Consider the following 25,147-nt stretch of genomic DNA (forward strand, 5'->3'; position numbering starts at 1 on the left):
GTTACTTGCTAAAGGTCAATCGCATTTGATGGGACTGGCAAGAGTTTCCCAATTTTCCTCAGCAACTATTCCAGCATCGTCATTTTTGTAAGCTCAGTTGCTCAGTTGTGCCTGACTCTTTGCAACCCCCTGGACGGCATCCTGCCAGGCTCCTTTGTCCGTGGGATTCTCCAGGCAAGAATTCTGGAGCGGATTACCATTGCCTACTATTCCACGGGGTTTCCCCCACCCAGGGATTGAACCCAAGTCTCCACCATCTCCTGCAGTTGGCAGGCAGATTCTTCACCAACTGAAGCACCTGGGAACTTTCTTTAAAATGCTTAGATTCCACAGTGTCTACTGAGCATGCGATGCTAAGACAAGCTGATAAAACTATCCCACGTGGAAACTGGTACATCAAGCACAGCACCGAAGGACAAAAATTATTCCCACAAAATGGCATTGGGTTATTGTTTCAGTAGCAAGGAAACTCACGTTTTAGAAGAGAAAGCTGATGACCTTGAACAAACCTTTAAAATATTTGGTAAATGTGTAACAGATGATAAGTTTAAAAAGGTGCAGTATGTGATTTTTGCATGGCATGAATGGAAAAAGCCAGAAAGTTCTTTTGTTTGCCATCCTTTATTGCTTTTACTAAGGCATTAAAAAAAAAAAAAAGGAAATTAACAGAGGCAATAATCGGCTAACTTGCAGTATAAGCAGAGATGCAAGGAAAACGGGGAGGTGAGCCATTCAGAACATTAAGAAAAAGAAAACTCTTTCCGTCCATCACAGAAGTTTCAAATGTTGAGCAAAAGCTTTCTCAAATGCCATATTTAGTCATTTCAGGCAAAAAAAAAAAAAAAAAAAAATCAAGCCCTAAGATGATGATGTGATTCACAGTGTCATCTAATATATCAGATGACCTCATGGTAGAAAGAGTTAAGACAAGAGAGAAAGACCTGGGGTTCAACTAAGAAGTCAAATATGTAAGGCAGATTCGAGACCTTTTTTTCACATATATAAAATAAAGCTTTTAAAAATTTATTTTAAACTGAAATATAATTGCGTCATAATGCTGTGCTGGTCTCTGCTACACACAGCCTGAATCAGCCATACGTAAATACAGACCCCCTCCGTCTGGAGCTTGCCTCCCCATCCCATCCCAGCCATCACTGGGCACCAAGCTGGGCTCCCTGTCTACTTTACACATTGTCGTCTACATATGTCAATGCCATTGTCTCGATTCACCCTCCCCTCCCCTCACCCGCCCTGTGTCCACAGGTCCGTTTCCTATGGAGACCATTTTCCAGGAAAGAACTCTGGGAAAAAGGGAACAGGACACAGGAACCTCCTGGGTAGCAACTAAAACGGAAACCTACAACATATCTCAGGAATTTATATTCTCAGGGAAACGACAAGCCTGGCCTGGAAAGGACCAGAAGCTCCTGCACAGATATGAAAAAAAGAGGAGGTTTCTAAAGGTCTCCAGGATAAGCTCAGAAGCTCCTTCAGAAGCTCCCGTACAGATATGAAATAAAGAGGAGGTTTCTAAAGGTCTCCAGGATAAGCCAGGCAGGGCATGTTGCCCAATGTTCAACTTAACACGTGGCCAAAAAGAGTTAGGGAGCAAGGATACGCCCCCTGGAGACCCAAGCAACAAAGCCAGAACCAGAAAGACTGCTGTCCGCTAAGATGGCACAGTTGCCACCTGTTATACTTGCTTCTTATTCTCTCATTTTCTGATCAAAGATATTCACACGCACACTGTTACCACACTGACACTTTATATGCAAGAGGGCAGGCAATTTTTTTTTTTAATATTTGTTTTTATTTGCCTATGCCAGATCTTAGCTGTGGCACACAGGATAGTCAATCTCTACAGCAGGTGAACTCTTGCTTCTATAGCATGTGGGATCCAGTTTCCCAACTAAGGATGGAACTGGGGTTTCCTGCTCTGGGAGCTCCAGAGTTTTAGCCACTGGGCCAACCAGGAAAGTCCCTGGTTTTACTCTCTTTAAATCAAAAAAAGAGGGTGATGGGGAGTCACCTGAAGAAGAAGAAGAAGAAGAAAACTACACCTCTCTCTAGACCATACTTTGAGCTGGATGCTCTCTCACCGCATGGGACGTGGGGATTCTTTTCTTGGGACTCCCCTGAGAATGGAGTCCAGGAAGCTGCTCTCTGTGTGCACACGTGCTCAGTCATGTCAGACTCTTTGTGACCTCCATGGACTGTAGCCCGCCAGGCCCATCGGATTTCCCAGACAAGAAGACTGGAGTGGGGTGCCACTTCCTCCTCCAGGGGGTCTTCGCCACCCAAGGATGGAACCCAGGTCTCCTGTGTCTCTTCCATCGCAGGCAGATTCGTTGCTGCTTGCACCAACAGGAAGTATGCCCCCACGTCTTTTAGACTGGACTTCGGCTGATTTCTGCATGTGTCCCTAACCTTCCCCCTGTGATCTGCTGCTGTTCTGTGCTAATGGGCACAGCACACTTTATTCCTGCTCTCCAAGCACAGACGCAGTCTGTAGTTGGTCCTCGGAAGTGGCGTGTGAACAGAACTCTCACATAAAATGTCTGGGTCCTCATGAGTGCTTCAGCGGGCCTCTCTCCCTTTCGCTTGTGGCTGGCTGAAATGTGCGGCACCTAGAGCTGGCACTGGGAGCCATGTGACGATGGGAAGGGGCTCCTGCTCTCCTGGGACCTCGAATGCCCAGTGGGAGCTGGGTCTGCCTGTACGCTCCGGGTGAGAGAGAAGTGCGCATCTGTCCTTTTTGATCCAGTGATGTATCTTGTCTCTTTGTTACAGCTACTTAGCTTTTACCATCACAGTAACAGTCAGGAAGGATGCTGAACAGTCCGTAAGCTGGAAACATTCATACAGAGCTGTCTTAATTTCTGTGAACCTTCCTAGTGGCTCAGATGGTAAAGATTCTGCCTACAACGCAGGAGACCTGAGTTTGATCCCTGCGTCGGGAAGATCTTCTGGAGACAGCAATGGCAACCCAGTCCAGTATCCTTGCCTGGAGAAACCCATGGACAGAGGAGCCTGGTGGGCTACAGTCCATGAAGTCACAGGGTCAGGTAAGACTGAGAAACTAATTCTTTCCCATTCCAAGGATTTGGTTTCACTTAGGTTTCCCAGGTAGCTCATGGGTAAAGAACCCACCTGCTAATTTAGGAGATGTGGGAAGATCCACTGGAGAAGGAAATGGCAACCCACCCCAGTATTCTTGCCTGGAGAGGAGCCTGGTGAGCTATAGTCCATGGAGTCACACAGTCAGTCGCACAGTCAGACAAGACTGCGAAACTAATTCTTTCTCATTCCAAGGATTTGGTTTCAATTAGGCTTCCCAGGTAGCTCACGGGTAAAGAACCTGCCTGCTAATTCAGGAGCCGCGGGAAGATCCCCTGGAGGAGGAAATAGCAACCCGCTCCAGTATTCTCGTCTGGAGAATCCCATGGACGAAGGAGCCTGGCAGGCTGCCGTCCATGGGGTCGAGAAGAATCAGACTTGACAGAGCGACTAACATCTTACTTTCACATCTTAATTTCTACCTGGATTCTACTGGCTCCGGTCACTGTTATCAGTGGAGAGGGCCCCAGATGGTTCCAGTTCTCCTTGCCATCACTTCAGAAGTACCACTGAGATAAGCCTTCTTGTGGTCCACGGAGGAAAGTGTGTGTCTGTGGTCGGGGGAATCCCTGCTTCTAGAAAACAGAAGCCATCACTGCCACGTGTCCATCTCCGCGATCGTCTGTGGTCAAGGGTCAGCAAACATGCGAGTCTGGAGCCAGCCAGACAGGATGCCCTCGGGATGCAGTCACTGCCCTCTGTCAGCTCTCCAACCCCTTTAGCAATACATTGCTGGCTGCTGCTGCTAAGTCACTTCAGTCGTGTCCCACTCTTTGTGGCCCCGTGGACTGCAGCCCACCAGGCTCCTCTGTCTCTGGGATTCTCCAGGCAGGTAGACGATCTGCCAACAACCAACAGTCAGGTGCCAACCCCAGCCGTGGCTGAACAATGCACCTCAGGGCGTGCAATCAGACCTCGTGACAGCCCAGCCCGGCTGGGAGCCAAGTCTCTCGGGCTAAATTAAATTAATAAAACAGCAGGTGATGCTGGTCCCCCACTGTCTTCCCACAAAATCACAGAGGCGTATAAAAAAGCATCTCCGTGTGCTGCGATGCGCTCCTCTGTCTCCGGCAATCACGTCTGGCTGTGAGTGTCTGACAGAAGGTGGGGAGAGGGGCCAGGTGAACGTGTTTCACAGGCCACAGACCTTCTCACACGCACGCTCAGCACAGTCTCCAAAGGGACAGTTAGGCTAAGTGTGATAAGCCGAACAGAGACGGAGAGTGTACAGCCGCACCCGTGTGCAGTCCCATGCCCATTCAGTCGTGCCCGACTCTCTGAGACCCCATGGACTGTAGCCCGCCAGGCTCCTCTGTCCATGGGATTCTCTAGGCGAGAATCCCGCAGTGGCCTGCCATTCCCTTCTCCAGGGCATCTTCCCCACCCGGGCCTCCTGCACTGCAGGCAGATTCTTTACCATCTGAGCCACCAGGGATCCAGGAAGGACAGTGAGATCACAGAGCATGCATCTGGTCACCGGAACCAGAAGAGGGCGGGAGAGGGGGCATGTCACAAGAGAGGAGTGAAATGGAACCTGGTTATTACTTCTTTTGTGCCAAACCAGGGTTAGACTAGCAGATGGGGGCCTGACGCTACGTACCACAACAGTCCTTACAGCTAGAAGGGGACTGAGCTCAACACAGAGGATTAACTGACCTACCCAAGCAAGGGGCACGGGATGATTTAGAGATCAGGAAACTGTGTCCAGCAAGAAGGGAGATGTCCAACTATACAAGGCATACTTCCCGGAAATGGACCAACTATGTCCTGTCTGTGTATCAAATGTGTATGCCCTTCAACATCCTTAACCTGTTTGGCTCAATTTTACTTCTCAAAGCTGCTACAGGTGTAAAATTGTTTCCGTCCTTTTTCAAGGGCTTTTTCAAAAGTGTTGGTGTTCTTCTGATGACTAACTTACATACCTCACATATAAATGTTTGCTTTGTTTTAATTACCTAACTACCCCCTGCCCCCTTGGACTGCAAGGAGATCAAACCAGTCTATCCTAAAGGAAATCAGTCCTGAATGTTCATTGGAAGGACTGATGTTGAAGCTGAAACTCCAATCCTTTGGCCACCTGATGCGAAGAACTGACTCATTGGAAAAGACTCTGATGCTGGGAAAGACTGAAGGCGGGAGGAGAAGGGGACAGTAGAGGATGAGATGGTTGGATGGCATCACCAACTCGATGGACATGAGTCTGAGTAAACTCTGAGAGTTGGTGATGGACAAGGAGGCCTGGGGTGTTGCAGTTCACAGGGTCACAAAGAGGCGGACACAACTGAGCCACTGGACTGAACTGAGGTCAAAAAAAGTGAAACTGGGCGCTTCTCTGGAGGTCCAGTGATTAGGACTCTGTCTTACAATGCAGGGGATACGGGTTCAGTCCCAGCTCCGGGAACTAGGATCCCACATGCTGCCACAAGTACTGAAGCCTGTGCACCCTGGAGCTGGTGCTCCACGAGAAGGGAAACCATTGCAGTATAAAGCCTGCACATCTCAAGTAGAGAGGAGCCCCCGCTCTCTGCAACTAGGGAAAGCCCACATGCAACAAGGAAGGCTCAGCACAGCCACACAGAAATGAATTAAAATAAAATTTTTTAAAAAAGGATGAAGGACAGTATGCTCCACTTCCCGCAGTGAGTTGGCCTCCTCTCCAAGAGAAAGGACTGGGTGCTCTACATTCCTTCATATGGAGCAGCCGCCATGCTAGGCTGGCTAATCAACTTTGTTTTTATTGACCAAATAATTTCACGTACATGAAAATAGGCACTGCGCTTCAGGGGTTGTCTGTCACCAAAAAAAAAAAAAAAAAGAAGATATCACATTAAATTCAAGATTCAGATAAACAGGAGTAAATTGTTTAGCATATGTATACCTCACGCTCAAATGAAAACCTGTTTCGCTGAAGTTCAGGTTTCACCAGCTGCCGTGTGTTTCACCTGCCAGGGGTAAATAGGACAGAAGACGAGGATGACGGAGCTCTGGCATTTCGTAAGGAGACTGCGAACAGCGTAACCTGAGTTGGTGTCGGAAGACTCCCACATGTTGATGATATTCTGAAAGCTGAAACCACCTACTATCAGCCACAAACTTTCATTCCACCCTATCCTTCAGGTATGGGCTCAGTAGCTTTAGTCGTGTCCGACTCTTTCAGACCCCATGGACTGTAGCCCACCAGGCTCCTCTGTCTACAGGATTCTCCAGGCAAGAGTACTGGAGTGGGTTGCCGTGCCCTCCTGCAGGGAACTTCCAGGGATTGAACCTACGTCGCTTGAGTCTCCTGCATTGGCAGGTAAATTCTTCACCAGTAGCACCGCCTGGAAAGCCATCCCTCAGGTATACGTTGTACACTATTCTGAGAGACTTCCCTGGTTGTCCAGTGGTTAACACTTCACCTTCCCATGGAGAGGGTGTGCGTTCAGTCCCTGATCTGGGAGTTAAGATCCCAGATGCCTCTTAGCCAAAAACCAAACCAGAAAACAGAAACAATACTGTAACAAAAAGCAAACCAGAAGCCAGAAACAACATTGTTACAAACTCAATAAAGACTTTAAAATGGTCCACATTAAAAAAAAAAACTGCATCATTTAGCCAAGTTTTCTTTCTTTTTATTTACTCCCTCAATGAACTGTATCCTTACATGATACAGAATCAACCATAAAGGAAACTTACTGGCTAATAAGTCCTTGATAGGTTAAAAAAAAGTATTTTTCCCCACTGTAAAGTTGTATCTCAAAGGGAAGAGAAATAGCTGTAAAGGCCAAAAAAATTAATCATGGGATATTCTCAGAGGTACATGATGGTGTTACACCTCAGTCGTGATTAACATTTTCTGAGATTTTCTTCATTCCTTCTCTTAAGTAATGAAAAGCTGGGAACACATCATTTGTTTTCTCTTAAGTAATGAAAAGCTGGGAACCTTGCCAAAAAGTTATCTGACAGATGCTATCTGATCATTTCAGTGACTTCCATCATTTTTCACATCTTGGTAATCAGACTTCAGAGGCCGAATTCATGCAGAGTCTGGTGGGCTGCTGCTACAAAACTAGACCCCAGAAATAAATTAAGCAGAAAACGCTAGCAAGCCTGGGGACACGGGGTGTCCTGAGGGTCTCACCTGAGGCTTGGTTTTCAGGAATCCACGGTTTCTTATTTTGTGCTTCATTTCAACTCATCTTTTCACTTCTGCTCCACACACTGAATTACCTGCAGGGAGCCATTCTTGATTTCCTCTTGAGAAGATTAACTTCTGGCAAATCTTCTGGAGTTTGGAGGGAAAAAAAAAAAACAAAACAACCCTGCAGGTTCTATCTCATTAGTTACTCATACTTGAATTAAACCATGATAATGTTCTCAAAGAAAACCAAGGCCACAGAAAGGGCAGACTTATTTTTAAATGTTTGCTGACTATGATAATAGTTGAGATTTGTCCAATCGGACCTCCAATGACTTGAGACATGAACCCACCTGGCCTGGGTACATAAGGATGTCTTGGGCTTCCCTTGTGGCTCAGCTGGTAAAGAATCTGCCTGTAATGTGGGAGACCTGCGTTCAATCCCTGGGTGGGGAAGATCCCCTGGAGAAGGGAAAGGCTACCCACTCCAGTATTCTGGCCTGGAGAATTCCATGGAATGTATAGTCCACGGGGTTGCGGGAGTCGGACACGACTGAGCAACTTTCACTTTCACTTTCTAATTATATTAATTTGTGTCTTTGACATACCAGCAAAGTCACAACAAGAAAATCCCAGCTTTCCAGAATTTGGTGCATATTCGGCCCAAAGGATTATTCTTCATGATAGTAACGGATTCGCAGGACATGCAAACTCAATCCCAAATCAGCCTAGACACGAAAAAAGACGCTACTTATATCGATTTTTTTTTTTTTGCCTTTTCATTGATAGTGTTTAAAAAAAATAAAAGAAAAAGAAAACTGACCGCCAAACAATTGATGCATTCAAACTGTGGTGTGGGAGAAGACTCTTGAGAGTCCGTTGGACAGTAAGGACATTAAACCAGTCCATCCTAAAGAAAATCAACCCTGAGTATTCATTGGAAAGACTGATGCTGAAAATGAAGCTCCAATCCTTTGGCCACCTGATGTGAAGAGGTGACTCACTGGAAAGACCCTGATGCTGGGAAAGATTGAGGGCGGGAGGAGAAGGGGATGACAGAGGATGGGACGGTTAGATGGCATCACCGACTCAGTGGGCTTGGATTTGAGCAAACTCTGGGAGATAGTTCAGGACAGAGGAGCCTGGCATGCTGCAGTCCAAGGGGTCACAGAGAGTCTAACATGACTTAGCGACTGAATAACAACAAGAATATAGACACTCGGGTGTGAGGAGGGAAGACCAGTGAATCAGACAGATATTCAGAGCTGCTCATCGCTGCTCTCAGGACCAGACCAAAAGGAACATCCGTTCTCACACAAAACTCCCTCATTCATGAGAACTAGGCGTGACAGACAGTTTTCATCCTGAGACACACTCATAACCAAGGGCGGTCACTCCTGTTCTAAGGCATCAGGAGGTCATCAAGGGCAGCGGTTTCCAACATTCTGGGCACCAGACACCAGTTTCGTGGAAGACAGTTCTTCCACGGACCAGGGTGTGCAGATGGGTTTGGGATGATTCAAGCATGTTACATTTATCAGTCCCTGGGTCACGAAGATCCCCTGGAGGAAGAAATGGCAACCCATGCCAGTATTCTTGCCTGGGAAATCCCATGAACAGAGGAGCCTGGAAGGCTACAGTCCACGGGGCAGCAAAGAGTCGGACACGACTGAGTGACTTCACTTTCACTATCCACCTGAAAAGACACTAGGAGGGTGTGTGTACGAGAGACACGAGGCCTGAACAATCAAGTCTAGGACTCCTTTTCTCTACAGTAACGATCAAAGTGGGAGAAGGCAATGGCACCCCACTCCAGTACTCCTGCCTGGAAAATCCCATGGACGGAGGAGCCTGGTAGGCTGCAGTCCATGGGGTCGCTGAGGGTCGGACACGACTGAGCCAGTTCACTTTCACTTTTCACTTTCACGCTCTGGAGAAGGAAATGGCAACCCATTCCAGTACTCCTGCCTGGAAAATCCCATGGACGGAGGAGCCTGGTAGGCTGCCGTCTCTGGGGTCACACAGAGTCGGACACGACTGAAGTGACTTAGCAGTACCAGTAGCAACAACGATCAAAGTGAGGTCTACGGGTGCGCTGATTGGCTGCTTGAAAGCCAAGAGAAGGATTTCTTCCAGAACAGGCCATTGTGGACACAGAGCGGGGAGGAGAGGTTGGAACAAAGGGGAAGAGACGCATTGAAACAGACACATTACCATATGTAAAATAGATGTGTGCTCAGCTGCTCACTCATGTCCGACGCTCTGCGACCCCATGGACTATAGCCCACCAGGCTCCCCTGTCCATGGGATTGTCCAGGCAAGAATACTGGATTAGGTAGCCTCTCCCTTCTCCAGGGGATCTTCCTGACCCAGCAACTGAATCCGGGTCTCCCACGTTGTTTATTATCTGAGCCTCCAGGGTAAGATAGCCAGTGGAAATTTGACGGATGACACAGGGAACTCTGTGACAACCTACAGGGAGGTGGGCTGGGAGGTGGAAAGGAGCTTCACGACAGCAGACGTACATACACCTGTGGCCGATTCATGTCAACGTATGGCAGAAACCAGCACAATGTCATAACGCGATGATCCTCCCATTAGAAATAAATAAATAGTAAAATAAAAACTACCATCATCTTTGAATTAGAAACTGTCAAACGTGAGAATGGGGTGAGGGTCCTAAGACCAGCTATTAACAAACGCTTCATAAAACTGGAGAGGGAGGGTGGGGTGTTTCTCCCCCTGGTCGCGTGGGGTGTTTCTCCCCCTGGTCACAAGACTGTGAAGCTGTTATCTTTGCAAAGTGGATGTTTTTGTTCCCAGAGAAGCAGAAAGAAGTTTTTCACGCTAATAAACAGGCCATATCTGAAGTGTTTTTCATGATCCCTTCCTGTACATCTAGACGTTGAAAGGTACAATATTGTAATTAGCCTCCAATTAAAATAAATAATTTTTTTTAAAAAACAAAAGGTTTTCTCTCCTCTCCCCTCCTGCCCTTTCATTTGTTTCTTGCTTCTAAGTCTGAAGTTGAAAGGTTTACAGCCTGTTCTAAAAGAAAGATGGCTATTTTGGATTAGTATTAATTTGGCTCTGTTAAATAAATATTCATCTGCAAATTAAATGCTTTCAGTCAACCCAGTTCAGTCCCTCACTCGTGTCTGACTCTTTGTGACCCATGGACTGCAGCACGCCAGGCCTCCCTGTCCATCACCAAGTCCCAAAGTTTACCCAAACTCATGTCCATCGAGTCGGTGATGCCATCCAGCCATCTCATCCTCTGTTGTGCCCTTTTCCTCCCGCCTTCAACTTTTCCCAGCATCAGGGTCTTTTCAAATGAGTTGGTTCTTCACATAAGGTGGCCAATGTATTGGAGATTCAGCTTCAGTCTTTCCAGTAGGTTTTAAATAAAATCCATGCTAGTGACAGGAATATTGAAAACTAAAGTAAGCAAAGCTGTTTTGGCCTGAGCATACTGTTTCCAAATTAGATTTTATGTGTATAAATGTATAATTTAGTATCTATAAAATCTGTATGAACATACACTTCTGTGAATTATGGCTGCATGTATATATATGTTATGTTTATAATATATAATGATCCCACCTATCTATTGTGACAACTCTAAGGATAAAAGCAGTATATAACCCATAGTAAATTATGGTTCACTTATCCTTTGCAGGAATAAATATTTTATTTAAAAAAATATTTTAATGGGCCAATACTTGACTTGTGTGTATTTTATTTCAAGCATTTAGTTCTTCCAAGATTTATAAATTTGGATCATAAAAACAGTTACAGTTCTGGCAAACAATTTTACGGAGTTTTTTTGTAGATAAACACATGGATCAGTACATGCATGCTCGGTCACTCACTCATGCCTGACTCTTTTGTGACCCCATGGACTGTAGCCTGCCAGGCTCCTCTGTCCGTGGGATGTCCCAGGCAAGAATACTGGAGTAGGGTGCCATTTCCTCCTCCAGGGGATCTCCCAACACAGGGACTGAACCCATGCTTCCTGCATTGGCAGGCAGATTCTTTACCACTGAGCCACCTGGGAACCCCTAAATACCTGGATACTATTTTAAAATCCATAATTCCCGATTCTGGGATAAAAGTATGCCAGCAGTTGAAACACAGTGGTTTATTGTGACAAAAAGCACTAATCTGGAAATAATCACAGCACTAAAAAAAACACTAAAAAACAGAACTGCCTCACAACATTTTCCAGGATCAAACAGAAAACCAAAGATTTTTGATGTAGTCAGTCTAAAAGATTTTTAGAATATTACTGACTTTCATTTACTTTAATGCAAAATACTATTGAAATTAATAATAAAATGTATTCTAAGTTCTAAAAAAGAGAATGAAGAAACAAAGGTTGATTCAGTGGCAAAGAATCTGCCTCCAATACAGAAGATGCATGTTCAGTCCCTGAGTGGGGAAGATCCTCTGGAGAAGGAAATGGCACCCCACTCCAGTATTCTGGCCTGGAGAATCCCATGGACAGAGGAGCCTAGCGGGCTTATAATCCACAAGATCACAGAGTCAGACACAACTGAGCAACTAAGCCACCACCGACTGCTCACAAGTAGAACATGGGTTTGCTGCTGCTGCTAAGTCACTTCAGTCATGTCCAACTCTGTGTGACCCCATAGACGGCAGCCCACCAGGCTCCACCGTCCCTGGGATTCTCCAGGCAAGAACACTGGAGTGGGTTGCCATTTCCTTCTCCAATGCATGAAAGTGAAAAAGTGAAAGGGAAGTCGCTCAGTCGTGTCTGACTCTTCGCAACCCTATGGACCGGAGCCTACCAGGCTCCTCTGTCCATGGGATCTTCCAGGCAAGAGTACTGGAGTGGGGTGCCATTGCCTTCTCTGGAACATGGGTTTAGGGAGGTCCAAAGGGAGTTCCATAGGCTTCCCTGGTGGCTCAGACGGTAAAGTGTCCGCCTACTATGCGGGAGACTCAGGTTCGATCCCTGGGTCGGGAAGATCCTCTTGGAGAAGAAAATGGCAACCCACTCCAGTACTCTTGCCTGGAAAATCCCATGGACAGAGGAGCCTGGTAGGCTACAGTCTACGGGGTCACGAAGAGTCGGACATGACTGAGTGACTTCAGTTTCACTTTCACTTTCTTTCAAAGGGAGGTCCAAAGTATATATTGGGCTTCCCTGATAGCTCAGTTGGTAAAGAATCTGCCTGCAATGCAGGAGACCCCAGTTCGATTCCTGGGTCAGGAAGTTTCCCTGGAGAAGGGATAGGCTACCTCACTCCAGTATTCTTGGGCTTCCCTGCTGGCTCAGCTGGTAAAGAATCCACCCACAGTGTGGGAGACCTGGGTTAGATCCCTGGGTTGGGAAGATCCCCTGGAGAAGGGAAAGGCTACCCACTCCAGTATTCTGGCCTGGAGAATTCCATGGACTGTACAGTCCATGGGGTTGCAAAGAGTCAGACACAACTGAGCGACTTTAGAAGAAAGTATATTCAGTGATACCAGTTACTACAAAAATAGCCTCATGCACGTGGGAAATGACAAAGGCTTGAGGTAAAGCAGTGCCGAGAGGGAACTGAACCAGATTCAGATCTGGAATAAATGACTGGATTCGGAGGACAGGAAAAGGAGAATTGTATTTCCTAATTAGGCACACAAGGCATTGGACTGCCTTGCAACGTATTCAAGTAAACTTGTGTTCATCAGAAATCTCGCCTATGCACTCTTCTCCAGGGCTGTGGCAGGAAGTCATCACTAACTCAGTGGCTTCACACAAGCCAAATTTATTATCTTACAGTTCTGAAGGCTAAAAGTCCAAGACGGGTTTCACTAGGCCAACGTGAAGATGTCTGCAAGAATCCAGTACCTTCCCGAAGCTCAGGTAAGAACCCTGGAGGAGCCCACAGTCCTTGACTCCCAGCCCCTTCCGCCACCTTCAAAGCCAGCCTGGGCTGGTCCAGAGCTTCTCACACTACCCCCCTGCCCACCTCCTCCACCTGTCAGAACCCCTGGGATGACACTGGATCAGTCTGAATAATCTACTTTGTGTCAGTAGATGGGGAGCCTTAATTCCATCTGCAGCGTTGCCACGGAAAGCCACAAGTTCAGAGACTCCAGGAACTACAATGGAGGCATCTATGAGGAGTAGGCTTCTTATTCTGCCTTCTACAGTGTGCGTGCAGGCTAAGTCCCTTTGGTCGTGTCCGACTCTTTTGCAATGCTATGGACTGTAGCCCTCCAGGCTCCTCTGTCCATGGGAATTCTCCAGGCAAGAATACTGGACCGGGTTACCATGCCCTCCTCCTTCAGGGGATCTTCCGGACCCAGGGATCGAACCTGCGTCTCTTACGTCTCCTGCATTGCCAGGTGGGTTCTTTACCACGAGCGCCACCGGGGCAGCCCGCCTTCTACAGCAGTGGTCCCCAACCTTTTTGGCACCTGGGATGGGTTTCATGAAAGATAATTTTTCCACAGACCTGCGGCAGGTGTCAGGGGGATGGTTTGAGGATGAATCAAGCATATTACATTTTATTTCTTTATTTCCATTATTATTACATCCTCTCTGTGCTGGCTTCCCTGGTGGCTCAGACGGTGATGAATCCGCCTGCAAGGTGGGAGATTTGGGTTCGATCCCTGACTCGGGAAGATCCCCTGGAGAAGGGCATGGCAACCCACTCCAGTATTCTGGCCTGAAGAATCCCATGGACAGAGGAGCCTGGTGAGCTCAGTCCAGGGGGCGGCAAAGAGTCACACACGGCTGAAAGGGGTAGCTGTGGTGCTTGGACATCGGATTTGACGCTCCACAGCGCAAAGGCCAGAACATGAAGCTGGGGATTTTCAACACAATGAAAGGGCCTGAGAAGTGTCTCAGGGATGAATCTTCAGGGTGGAGAAGAAGACATGTCTGTGAAGAAAAGAAAGAAAAAGCAGGTGGAGGAGAAAAGGCATCCTGAAGAGGATCGCAAAAGTAAGACATGGGTGAGGGGAAAGGTGCGAGCAAAGGTCTCTGACTGGACATTAAGCTATGCCTGAGAAACTCTTGACATGTTGGAATAGTGTACAAACAGCCCCAGAGGTAACGGGCTTAATTCTGACCACAGCAAAGACATACAAAACATTGCTATTTCTGCTGGATAATGTACATTGTATAAAACATGGCAAACATATATACATGATTTCATATTTCTGTCCACGTTTGAATCTCGTCTGAAACCCTCTACCCATAAATGGAGTGTCAGACTGAAGAGAGCTATTCTAAGTAAGAATTTTCCATGGATTGTTATGGCTGGATGCAGTGAACTTGAAATTTAAAAAAAAAAATCGCCTTGGTGGTTTCATTTACATTAATGCGGTGCAGTCCTGTGAAGTGTCTGTATCTAATGATGAATGATCAACCCTTCTTAACTCTAACAAAAAAAAATTTATCATGGAAGGACCACGTTAGTGGTAGTTTGTGTTAGCATGACTTTGGAGAGTAATCTTTGGTCATTCTCTAAGTTTGTTTTCATCTCCCTTTCATTAAGTCTTAAAATATTCAGTTAATTTGATAATACTCTTTTTAAGATGCAGTCTACACACAGACACACAGAACACACACAACACACACACACACACACACACACACACACAGGGCTTCCCTGATAGCTCAGCAGGAAAGAATCCACCTGCCCAGGCAGGAGACACGGTTTGGATCCCTGGTTTGGGAAGATCCCCTGGAGAAGGAAACCCACTTCAGTATTCTTGCCTGGGAAGTCCCATGGACAGAGGAGCCTGTTGGGCTACAGTTCACAGGGTCACAGAGAGTCAGACACGACTGAAGCAAGTAAGCAGAATGACAAAGGTAAATCTTCTGGCCTATTCAGGAAGGATTTCAGTAGGAGACAGGGCAGAGACGGCTGTCAGAGAGTCAGTGAGGCGCTTCTGGAGAGAGGCCCTAAGTCTGAGCTGGGACGTGGTGAACCAACTAGGAGCGGATCATACGAGACCCTAAGAAATGGGAGAGGAGAGTGGACATAGTTCTGAGGTTTTGAGATGGGCCAGTGGCGAAGTAAGCAATTCAAACTGGAAAAAAGAGGAAGTAGAGCTCTGGGGAGACACTGACCAGCCAGGTGGCCACTGGAAGACTCACAGAGCTTAAGGGGAGGACTGGAGAAGAGGGAGGTTTGAAAGCGAGGTTAGCTGCTGAGATGCGAGTGCTTATAGCAGAGACACACCTTTTTTTTTTTTTTTTTGCTTTCTTTATTGCCTCCCAAAATACTCTATTTTCCCTCATGTTAAACTTTTTATTTTGTATTGAGGTATAGCTGATTAATGGGCTTCCCTGGTGGCTCAGAGGTTAAAGCATCTGCCTCCAATGCAGGAGACCCGGGTTCAATTCCTGGGTTGGGAAGATCCCCTGGAGAAGGAAATGGCAATCCACTCCAGTATTCTTGTCTGGAGAATCCCATGGATGGAGAAACCTAGTAGGTTACAGTCCACGGGGTCGCAAAGAGTCAGACACGACTGAGTGACTTCACCTTCACCTTCATAGCTGATTAACAGTCTTGTCATAATTTCAGACAGACAGCAAAGGGACTCAGCCATACATGGACATGGATCCAAATTCCCGTCCCATCCAGGCTGCCACATGACACTGAGCAGAGTTCCCTGTGCTGTCCAGCAGGTCCTTGCTGGTTCTCCATGTTAAATACAGCCGTGTGTCCATGTCCATCCCAGATTCCCTGACTATCCCTTCCCCCATCCATTCCCCCTGGGAACCATAAGGTTATCACAGAGTATTGAGCAGAGTTCCCTGTGCTGTCCAGCAGGTCCTTGCTGGTTCTCCATGTTAAATACAGCGATGTGTACATGTCCATCCCAGACTCCCTAACTATAGTATGGCAACCCTTATAAGCAGAATCTAAAAAGCAATGGTACAAATGAACTTATGTACAAACAAATTCAGAAACAGATTCACAAACTTAAAGAATGAACTTAAGGTTCCTACTTAAAGGGAAGGATACAGGGAAGAGATACACCCTTTTAATTTATAGGAGACCCAGCTTTGATCTGGCCAAGCCTCTGACTCTTATTAAGAGTTGAGCTTGTCCAACTTGACAGTGAGATAAAAGGGAGTGAACTGAACGTCATATATCACTGCCATCTTGTTTAAATATCACGCGTAAGGATTTTACTAGCTCATAACCAAATGTGCCCTCAGACGAGGCTAATGATGCTTCAAAAGCAGGGGGCAGGCATGAGGGAGTGTTTATATTTTAATCTGAGGCAGGACACTGGCAAGAGAGGGTAAGGATGACGTAGCCAGATAAATCACCCCGCAGTGAGCCAGGACATATAAACATTTCATCCAGGGGGACAGCAAATGAGACTGACTCGGTTGAACTGGCATCTTGGCGAACCTCTGTACACGCTCATACGATGAGCTTCTAAATTAACTTTTGCTTGCTTCTCCTACACTTGAAATGTTTGTCATGGAGTATCATTTGCACAGATGAAGTGATTTACTCTTGTTTACCCAATACTTTCTCTTCCTTACACAACTAAAAATGTTTCCCCTTAATGTTACGCTATTGTTTAGAACTTTTATTTGCAATTTTTTACGCTTATTCTTTCAATGTTACATTGTAAAAAGTTAACATATTTTGACTCCATATGTAACTATAAACTCATTATATAAAATCAAAGATAGTTCAACAATCATGAAAAGCATAGGACAAACGGGTAGTCTCTTCTATTCCCTATGTGTGTATTGAGCTTCTGTCAAATAAATATGTTTAAGAGATAATGTATAAGTGTCCAGCACTGTGACTGGGCAATGTACAATCAATAAAGAGTTCTATTCTCCCCTGTTCAGGAGAGTGGAGATGCTGACTTGAAATTCAACATCAAAAAAACCAAGAGCATGGCATCCGGTCCTGTAACTTCATGACAAATAGAAAGGGGTAAAGTGGAAACGGTTACAGACTTTTGTTTTTCTTGGGCTCCAAAATCAATGCAGAGGGTGACTTCAGCCATGAAATTAACAGACGCTTGCTCCTTGGGAGGAAAGCTATGACAAACCTAGGCAGCATATTAAAAAGCAGAGACATCACTTTGCCAAAAAAGGTCTGTATAGTCAAAGCTATGGTTTTTCCAGGAGTCACGTACACATGTGAGAGTTGGATCACAAACAAGGTTAAGACAAAAAACTTAAAGTGTGTACACTTTAATGATGTCTCAAAAAATACATATATATATAAGGTTCAAATCCGTACCTCTCTTTCATACAGGCAAGGGGGTTACAGGTTTTGAGGCTTTCTGGGTAGCGTGACTTAGTTTATACCCGACATGAAACTGGTCCCTGGTGCTGAGAAGCCTGGGGACCGGTGACTTAAAGGGCCTAACGCTGAAATGAAAACTAGTATAGGTGTACAATAAGAGATTGCTGACCGATGAAACTCACTCCCAGACCATCTTTTCACCTGAACACGGGTGGGAATGAATGGTAGGAGCCAAAAACACTGAGAAAGTGCAATGAAGTCATGTCATGAAGCCCCAGAGCAGCCAGATCAGATGAATAAACTGTGGAAGAAGAGGAGGAAAAACCCATGCATTTGGTAAAGCTTTCATTGCTTCAAACAATAATGTGAAGAGGGCGAGTACCAAGCACGTAAGCTCTACGTTTTCAACGGATCTGAATTCATTACCCTGCAGAGCAGGGCCAGATGTTTAAAGGGATTGTTACATGACGCAGAACTGGGTGGGGCATACCAGTTGTCACGGCGACGTGCGTGAGGAAGCCCACACTGAGTGGGTCTTTCCACGTATACATTACATCTCCTTGAATGCTGAAAATCAATGGGGAAAATTAAACAAACACTAGATGGCTATTCCTTCGGTTGCTTTAAAGTTTAGCTGTTGGTGTCAATCGCTCGCTCGTGTCCGATTCTTGGCCACCCCATGGACTGCAGCACGCCAGGCCTCCCTGTCCATCACCATCTCCCAGAGTTTGCTCAGACTCGTGTCCATTGAGTCCAAGATGCCACCCAACCATCTCATCCTCTGTCATCCCCTTCTCCTCCCACCTTCAATCTTTTCCAGCATCAGGGGCTTTTCCAATGAGTCGGCTCTTTGCATCAAGTGGCCAAAGTACTGGAGCTTCAACTTCAGCATCCGTCCTTCCAGTGAATATTCAGGACTGATTTCCTTTAGGAGGGACTGGTTTGATCTCCTTGCAGTCCAAGGGACTCTCAAGCACCATAATGTGAAAGCATCAATTCTTTGGCGCTCAGCCTTCTTTATAGTCCAGCTCTCACATGGGTACATGACTACCGGCAAAACCCTAGCTTTGACTAGATGGACCTCTGTCAGCAAAGGGATGTCTCTGCTTTTTAATATGCTGTCTAGGCTTGCCACCCCACTCCAGTACTCTTGCCTGGAAAATCCCAAGGACAGAGGAGCCTGGAAGGCTGCAGTCCATGGGGTCGCTAAGAGTCGGACACCACTGAGCGACTTCACTTTCAATTTTCACTTTCCTGCATTGGAGAAGGAAATGGCAACCCACTCCAGTGTTCTTGCCTGGAGAATCCCAGGAACGGGGGAGCCTGGTGGGCTGCCGTCTATGGGGTCGCTAAGAGTCAGACACCACTGAGCGACTTCACTTTCACTTTTCACTTTCCTGCATTGGAGAAGGAAATGGCAACCCCCTCCAGTGTTCTTGCCTGAAGAATCCCAGGGACGGGGGAGCCTGGTGGGCTGCCGTCTATGGGGTCGCACAGAGTTGGACACGACTGAAGCGACTTAGCAGCAGCAGCAGGGTTGTCACAGCTTTCTTTAACAATTACTCCATGATTTTTAGAAAGAAAAACAGGAGGTAATGTGGTATATAGAATATTCTCAAGAATCTGGGGAGGAAAAAAAGGATCTCTCATCCTTGTTTTTTCATGAACTGTCAACGTGACCTTGGTCATGCATTATACTCTCCCTAGAGCACTATCTCCTATACTTAGAATAACAAGTGTGTCTTCTCAGCATCTTAGATCACTTTCACCTTAGAGTGTGTATCATAATGAAACACTGCAAACACATTCCGTGGTTTTCACTATGGATTTTTTCTTTTGGCATCACCCAGCCTCACTTGATGGATGTCCACAATCTGCCTGATCCCGTCACCCCCTGGCTTCACAGACTCACACTCCTGGTTGACGAAGATTCACTGCTCCTGTCTGACCACAATCAGTCCGTCAGCCTTTCACCCGAATGGCCCCACACAGACAGCCAGCTGAACTATTCTATGGCCCTGATTTTCTGCCGTTTTATATGGCCACAGTTTAAGTGATAGGGCAGCTTAGCATGATCCCAGACTGTTTTCTTTTCTTAAATCTTTACACACCCCATCTACCCTGCTCTATCACTGCAGCCAAAGTTAGGAGGGAGAAGATTTGAATTGCATGACTTTCTGATCCAGGGGTGAATACTAACAGTTTTCCAGATCTCATTGATTCCTTCTGGTGAATTCAAATATATTTCAATCACCTGTTGTTTTATTAAGTAGAAAATTCATCAACCGCCACCCCACCCCGACCGCCCAATCTACCAGCCATTGTCTTCCCAGACCTAACTCAACAAGAAAAAAACATCCAGGCAAAGGATGCTGTGAATACAAAGCAAGTTCGTAGAATGTACCCAGCACAGAAGAACAGAAATACAGCCTTACTGAGTTAGACGATCTTCATCATATTTTCCATATAAGCAGAACTTTGTTTAGAGTTATTTTATTGTTTTGGATGACTGTTGTCTCAACTATAAATTGGCGCTTGCCAAGAGCATTTGCCAGGACCTCCCTGGTGTCTCAGATGGTAAAGAATCCACCTGCAATGCAGGAGACCCAGGTTTGATCCCTGGGTCGGGAGGATCCCCTGGAGGAGGAAACAGCAAACCACTCCAGTATTCTTGCCTGGAGAATCCCACGGACAGAGGAGCCTGGTTGGGCTACAGTCCATGGGGCTGCAAAGAGTCAGACATGACTGAGCGGCTTCACTTTCCTTCACTTTTTCTGTGGAGACTGAACCCTGTGCTTTGCAGCTGTTGAGCTTGAATGCCCTGAGGGGCGGAGTGAGGCACTCTGTGCTCCAGGGAATCTGGTGGGACAGGGCTCTAGATAGTTAGATATGTTCAGGAGGTGATTTCAGGATCTTTTCACATTTAGAGCAGCATTAAACCCCTTCCTGCTGACATCAGCTCCTCTGACTGGCAGGAAACCTCTTATAAAATGAGTTCTTACTTGCATAAACTCCCCCCTTCACCAAACTCTTATATACGCACCTCCCCTCACTGCCTCTCTGGAGCAGGCTCTCAGAACTATGGAGGTGCTTTTTCCCAGGCTGCAGTCTTCATATTGTCCCAAATAAAACTTAACTCACAACTATTACATTGGGCATCTGTTTTTAGTTAGCTGTTGGTACTCTTGCCTGGAAAATCCCATGGACGGAAGAGCCTGGTGGGCTGCAGTCCATGGGGTCACTGAGGGTCGGACACAACTGAGCCACTTCACTTTCACTGTTCACTTTCATGCATTGGAGAAGGAGGTGGTAACCCACGCCAGTGTTCTTGCCTGAAGAATCCCAGGGACGGGGGAGCCTGGTGGGCTGCCGTCTCTGGGGTCGCACAGAATCGGACACGACTGAAGCGACTTAGCAGCAGCAGCAGCGGCGGCAGAGGGATACTGGCAGAAAATATTTGGTTAAAAAACTCACACGATAAAGTTCTACATTAAAATGATCTCCTATTTCCTGCAACAGCACTGAAGTGGCTGGTCCTTTTCCTTTCCTGTGTTCCTGGAATGCACATTTTGGGCGTTTGTGAAACTTTTACCAGACCCACTCCGACAATTCACATTTTAGGATAACAGGACTAGACTTATCAATAGAAAGATCCTGCCAGACCCTCTCCCATAAGATGCATTTTGAGATATCAGGATTAATCAGAAGGTTTTCAGGAAGGAGAAACTGTCCTCAAGCAGGATACACTGTTGTTCCATAATCCTTAGTACAGAGTTTAAACTGAGCGGTTTGTTGTGTAGTCATCAGTTCAGGCTTAAAGAGAAAAAAAAAGAAACCCTTTATATGACTAACACTAAGGAATGCAGAGGAAAAAAAAAAAAAAGATGTTTGTCCTTTCCTCCTCCTTGAGAATCCCAGACCCCTAACTCCTCCTCTGGGATCCTGGACTTCTTTTATCAATCTGCCTAGGAATTGACTCTCTCACAGCTACACATATACATTCAGTTCACTTCAGGTCAGTCGCTCAGTCATGTCCCACTCTTTGCAACCCATTGAATCCCAGCACGCCACGCCTCCCTGTCCATCAACATCTCCCGGAGTTCACTCAGACTCACGTCCATTGAGTCAGTGATGCCATCCAGCCATCTCATCCTGTGTCGTCCCCTTCTCCTCCTGCCCCCAATCCCTCCCAGCATCAGAGTCTTTTCCAAGGCGTCAACTCTTCACATGAGGTGGCCAAAGTACTGGAGTTTCAGCTTCAGCATCAGTTCTTCCAATGAACCCCCAGGACTGATCTCCTTTAGAATGGACTGGTTGGATCTCCTTGCAGTCCAAGGGACTCTCAAGAGTCTTCTCCAACACCACAGTTCAAAAGCATCAATTCTTCAGCACTCAGCCTTCTTCACAGTCCAACTCTCACATCAATACATGACCACTAGAAAAACCATAGCCTTGACTAGACAGACCTTTGTTGGCAAACTAATGTCTCTGCTTTTTAAAATGCTATCTAGCTTGGTCATAACTTTCCTTCCAAGGAGTAAGCGTCTTTTAATTTCATGGCTGCAATCACCATCTGCAGTGATTTTGGAGCCCCCCAAAATAAAGTCTGACATTGTTTCCACTGTTTCCCCATCTATTTCCCATGACGTGATGGGACCAGATGCCATGATCTTCGTTTTCTGAATGTTGAGCTTTAAGCCAACTGTTTCACTCTCCTCTTTCACTTTCATCAAGAGGCTTTTGAGTTCCTCTTCACTTTCTGCCATAAGGGTGGTGTCATCTGCATATCTGAGGTTATTGATATTTCTCCTGGCAGTCTTGATTCCAGCTTGTGATTCTTCCAGCCCAATATTTCTCATGATGTATTCTGCACATAAGTTAAATAAGCAGGGTGACAATATACAGCCTTGACGTACTCCTTTTCCTATCTGGAACCAGTCTGTTGTTCCATGTCCAGTTCTAACTGTTGCTTCCTGACCTGCATACAGGTTTCTTAAGAGGCAGGTCAGGTGGTCTGATATTCCCATCTCTTTCAGAATTTTCCACAGTTTATTGTGATCCACACAGTCAAAGGCTTTGGCATAGTTAATGAAGCAGAAAGAGATGTTTTTCTGGAACTCTCTTGCTTTTTCCATGATCCAGCAGATGTTGGCAATTTGATCTCTGGTTCCTCTGCCTTTTCTAAAACCAGCTTGAACATCTGGAAGTTTCACTGTTCACGTACTGCTGAAGCCTGGCCTGGAGAATTTTGAGCATTACTTTACTAGCGTGTGAGATGAGTGCAATTGTGCGGTAGTTTGAGCATTCTTTGGCATTGCTTTTCTTTGGGATTGGAATGAAAACTGACCTTTTCCAGTCCTGTGGCCACTGCTGAGTTTTCCAAATTTGCTGGCATATTGAGTGCAGCACTTTTACAGCATCATCTTTCAGGATTTGAAATAGTTCAACTGGAATTCCATCACCTCCACTAGCTTTGTTCGTAGTGATGCTTTCTAAGGCTCACTTGACTTCACATTCCAGGATGTCTGGCTCTAGGTGAGTGATCACACCATCGTGATTATCTTGGTTGTGAAGCTCTTTTTTGTACACAAAACAGGCTCCACGGCTCACATGTGCACTCCAAATTCACACGCTCACCTCGCTCGTAACAGAGGAGTCCCACGTGCTGGAGGAGAACAGAAGAAATGTTTACTGAAGGCTTGGCTTCGAGACCATCCAAACTGGAGGGGAGGGTATAGTGAAACGAGAGGGGGCTGGGAGCACGTGTGTTGTAGCTGAGGGATGGGAAGTTTATTATACTCTTTGATTTAAACAAATATTTATTTATCTGGCCGAGTCTGGTCTTAGTGGCGTTGTGGAAGCTTTTGTTGCAGTGCACCAACTCTACTGCGTGCGGGCTTAGCAGCTGTGGCACATGGGCTTAGCTGCTCCCTGGCACGTGCCATCTCAGTTCCCCTGCCAGGAATCGAGCCCACAGCCCCTGCACTGGGTGGCGGATTATGAACCACTGGACTACCGGGGGTGTCCCCACAAATGGCTATTTCTGTGTGTGTGTAGCTTGAAGCTGTGTGCTGGCCTGGATGTGTAAGGGCGGCTGGACAACAACGTCATGATACTATTTTCTTAACTTTTGTATTTATCTAAAATGTTTCATGATAAAATTTTTTTTAAAAAAAGGTAAATATGCTTCACACTATGCCTTTATTGCTCTTATACCCAAATTCAATCACGTCTTCCTGACTTGAGTCAGCCTTGTGTGTGTTATTTACACAGTTGTGTCCGACTCCTCGTGACCCTATGGACTGTACTCCAGCAGGCTCCTCTGTCCGCGGGCTGCCCCAGGCGAGAATACTGGAGTGGGTTGCTGTTCCCTTCTCCAGGGGATCTTCCTGACCCAGGGATGGAACCTGGGTCACCTGCATTGCAGATAGATGCTTCCTGGTCTGAGCCACCAGGGAAGCCCTTTACAGCTCTTATACCTAAACTCAACATGTGTTCCTGTCTTGAGTCAGCTGACTTGAGCTTGGCGTATTGGTGATTTCCGTTTCTGCTTTCTGGCTCTTTCTAAAACACTGAAGTATTGTTGAATCGTTTCACATTTGCACAATGATTACCTGTCATGGGTTAGTTACTGTCGTAAAAACTGTGTCTAGAATAACCGATAGGACACAACTTGAGCCCACAAACAGCTCACAGCTGTGCAGGTTCTCACAGGTAGGCAGGTGTGCACACAAGTGGGCAGGTGTGAGCGGGTGTCAAGTGTGCTTGGCTTGCAGTCCATGACAGGGTCATGGTGCTTTGTAACTAGGGGTGGAGTGGGGTGTGAGAACTCAGTAGAGGGGACGTGACATCTGCGTAAGTAGGTATCTAGTGACATCATTCTAGCTGGATGGAGATTCTAGACCAAGGGTCGAGAGATGTCACTTACGTCTGTAAGCAGATGTCGACTATAAGTCTATGAAAGTGGAAAGCAAAAGTGAAGTCGCTCAGTCGTGTCTGACTCTTTGCAACCCCACAGACTGGAGCCTACCAGGCTCTTCCGTCCATGGGATCCTCCAGGCAAGAATACTGGAGTGGGTTGCCATTTCCTTCTCCAGGGGATCTTCCCGACTCAGGGATAGAACCTGGGTCTCCTGCACTGCAGATGGACGCTTTCCCATCTGAACCACCAGGGAAGCCTATAAGTCTACAGGAAACAACTATAAGTGACCTAGGAAATGTTGTCTATTTTGGATGCTATGAACTGGCATTCATCATTCTACCTATTAAAAAAAAGGATCAAGAAAACTGAAGAATTATCGTAGGCACAAGGCCATCATCACATTAATAATCTGCAGTATCTCAAAACAGAGTTAATTAGAAACATTTCTTCTTCTCCTTAAATTCTTCACTTTCTTGATTTTGTTAAAAGTCCTGCCCTTCCTTTCTTGATAGTCAATGTTTACTGCTCTGAATAACTTAGAACTTTTGATACAAGATTTTTTTTTAATAAATTGTTTATTTTAATTGGAGGCTAATTAGTTTGCAATGCTGTAGTGGTTTTTGCCATACTTGACAGGAATCCACCACGGGTGTACATGTGTTCCCCATCCTGAACCCCCCTCCCACCTCCCTCCCCATCCCATCCCTCTGGGTCGTCCCAGTGCACCAACCCCAAGCACCC

At 46.3% G+C, this 25,147-nt stretch overlaps 1 long non-coding RNA gene and 1 other non-coding gene across 12 annotated transcripts in view; one reads left to right on the forward strand and one right to left on the reverse strand.

Annotated features, from left to right (window-relative positions):
- The window catches only part of LOC105605336 (uncharacterized), a 327,912-nt gene that overhangs the window by 202,515 nt on the left and 100,250 nt on the right, over nucleotides 1–25,147 (reverse strand). For 9 of the 11 annotated variants that reach the window (XR_009598760.1, XR_009598762.1, XR_009598758.1 and 6 more), the window contains one exon: nucleotides 7,238–7,381. The exons of 1 other annotated variant lie outside the window; for it this stretch is intronic. This is a non-coding gene — a long non-coding RNA (uncharacterized LOC105605336). Of the gene's footprint in view, nucleotides 1–7,237; nucleotides 7,382–12,089; nucleotides 23,150–25,147 lie in introns of those variants that run through there. One more of the 11 variants, XR_009598765.1, reaches the window with a different exon arrangement.
- Nucleotides 15,543–15,614, forward strand: TRNAW-CCA (transfer RNA tryptophan (anticodon CCA)). The gene has a single exon. It is a non-coding gene; the product is annotated as a tRNA-Trp (tRNA).

This window comes from Ovis aries, chromosome X (genome assembly GCF_016772045.2).
Source record: "Ovis aries strain OAR_USU_Benz2616 breed Rambouillet chromosome X, ARS-UI_Ramb_v3.0, whole genome shotgun sequence".
NCBI classification, from domain to species: Eukaryota; Metazoa; Chordata; class Mammalia; order Artiodactyla; family Bovidae; genus Ovis; species Ovis aries.